The following is a 2,803-nucleotide window of genomic DNA, read 5'->3' as shown; positions in this document are numbered from 1 at the left end:
AGCAACACCAGCAGCACCAGCGCGGCCCCCTCCGCCCCCATGGAGCCCCTCCAAATAGCCCCCCCCAAAAGATGCCCCCAAAATGATTGCCCAAAACTGGCCCGCCAAAGGCCCCCCCCAAAATTGCCCCCTCCGAAACTGCCCTCCCAAAAGACCCCCCTACAACTGCGCTCCGAAACTACCCTCCCCGAACTGACCCCCCGCAAAAAAATCCTAAATCTTCCCTCCCAGTGCCTCCGAAACTTCCCGCCCCCGAAACTTCCCGTCCCCGAAGTGACCCCCCCTCAAGAGACCTCCTCCTAAATCTGCCCCCGAAACTTCCACCCTCGAAGTGACCCACCCAAAAGACCACCCTAAAACTTCCCCCCCAAAAGCCCCCTAAATCTGACCCCCAAAAACTCCTCCCCGAACCCACCCCGCAAAAAAACCCCTAAATCTGCCCCCCAAAACCGCCCCCCCGATCCGACCCCGCCCAAAAGACCTCCTAAATCTCCCCCTCTAAAACCCCCCTAAATCTTCCTCCCTAAAAGCCCCCTAAACCTTCGCTCCCCAAAACCTGCCCCCTCCCAGACTGACCCCCGCTCTCCGCCCTCCCCCTTCACCGGCCCCCCCGACGCCCTCTCCCCCAATAAAAGCTCCCCCAAATCGGGGTCCCCCCCGCCCCCCGGGCTCGGCTGCGGCTCTCACGGTGGCGGGCGGGGTGGGCGGGGCTTATGAGTGATGGACACGCCCATCCGTGTCTGGTCACGCCCAGTCAGCGGTGGCCACGCCCCCTCCCAATACAAAGGGGCCGCTGTTGGTCCCTGGCCTGGAGCCACTGGGGACAGAGGGGGCCTTGTACTGGGAGCACTGGGAGGGACTGGGGGGGCTCCCAGGCGGCAGGGGGAGGGGACTAGGAGCACTGGGAGGACCTGGGGGGCTCCCAGGGGGGACTTGGAGGCAGCTGGGAGCACTGGGAGGCAACTGGGTGGAGCTGGGAGGGACTGGGTGGAGGCAACGGGGAGGGACTGGAGGTTACTGGGCAGCTCTATGGGGGGACTGCGAGACACTGGGAGTCAACTGCGGGGAGCTGGGAGTTACTGGGAGTGGTACTGGAGAGGGACTGGAGGTTATTGGGAGCACTGAGGGGGACTGGGGGGCTCTGAGGGAGGACTGGGAGGCAACTGGTGGGTGCTGGGAAATCACGGGGAGGCAACTAGCAGTCACTGGGAAGGACTGGGTGCTACTGATGGTGGTATTGGGAGGTACTGGAAGGAACTGGAGGTTAATGGGAGCCTTGAGTGGGACTACGGGGCTCTGAGAAGGGACTGGGGGGGGCAGGGGAAGACACTGAGAGTCAACGGGGAGCACTGGGAGGCAACTGGAGGGTGCTGTGAGTTACTGGGAGGCAACTGGTGGTGCTGGGGAGTCACTGGGAGGCAACTGGTGGTGCTGGGGAGTCACTGGGAGGCAACTGGTGGGTGCTGGGAGTTACTGGGAGTGGTACTGGAAGGGACTGGAGGTTACTAAAAGCACTGGGAGGGACTGGGGGGCTCCCAGGGAGGACTGAGGGGGTAGGAGGAGGCAACTGGGAGCACTGGGAGGTAACTGGGTGCAGCTGGGAGTTACTGGGAGTGGTACTGGGGAGGGACTGGAGGTTACTGGGAGGATTGGGAGGGACTGGAGGTTACTGGGAGCATTGGGAGGGACTGGGGGGCTCTGAGGGGGGACTGGGAGGTGCTGGGAGTTACTGAGACAGGTAGGGAGTGGGATGGACTGGAGGTTACTGGGAGCATTGGGAGGGACTTCGGGGCTCCCAGGGGGGACTGGGAGAAACTAGGAGGCAACTGGGAGGTGCTGGGGGGCACTGGGAGGCAAGTGGGGGGATGTGGGAGTTACTTGGAGTGGTACTGGGAGTCAGCTGGAGGTTACTGGGAGAGTTACTGGGAAGAACCAGAAGTCAACTGGTGGGTGCTGAAGGCAACTGGGAAGCACTGGAAGGTGCTGGGGAGGAACTGGGAGAAACTAGGAGGCAACTGGGAAGCACTGGAAGGTGCTGGGGAGGAACTGGGAGAAACTAGGAGGCAACTGAGACACTGGAGGTTACTGGGAGACAACTGGGGGGCAGTGGGGAGAAAATGGTAGCTACTGTGGGCAACTGGGAGATGCTGGAGGTTACTGGTGGGCACTGGAGAGTTACTAGGAGGTGCTACAGAGTTGCTTAGGGGCAACTGGGGACACTGGTTGCTACTGGAAAAGGTAACTGAGAGGCCTTGGAGGTTACTGGGAGGGACTGGAGGGCTCTGAGGGGGGACTGGGGAAAGTTATTGGGAGCACTGGGAGGCAACTGGGGGCCCTGAGAGTTGCTGGGAGGCAACTGGGGGATGCTGGAAATTACTGGGAAAGGTACTGGGACACTGGTATTACTGGGGTGGGGGATCACTGGGAGCTGCTGGTGGAGTCACTGAGGAGTAAGGAGAGGCCCTGGGCTTACTGGGGGTTTACTGGGAGGGTCACTGGGAGCTACTGGTGAGCAGTGGGGGTTACTGGTGAAACAAAGAATTAACACTGAGATTTGATCAGTGTTAAACAGCAAATCTCTGTTGCCAGCACTGGGTCGCACTGCGGATAAATCCTTCCATAAGTGCTCTGATGACCAGTTGATTACAAAACTTTATATTCATCTTGTCTCGAAATATTTTACATAAATGCACCCATTGATCAGTGTTACAATTTACGGTGTTTTGCTGCCATCTACAATCCTTTTGCAAGAAATACAGCCCCTCCCAGTAATACCAGTAAGAGCTCAGGGACCCTCCCAGTA

The sequence above is a fragment of the Pseudopipra pipra genome, chromosome 30, assembly GCF_036250125.1.
Source record: "Pseudopipra pipra isolate bDixPip1 chromosome 30, bDixPip1.hap1, whole genome shotgun sequence".
Lineage (NCBI taxonomy): Eukaryota > Metazoa > Chordata > Aves > Passeriformes > Pipridae > Pseudopipra > Pseudopipra pipra.
This window is presented reverse-complemented; position numbering follows the sequence as displayed.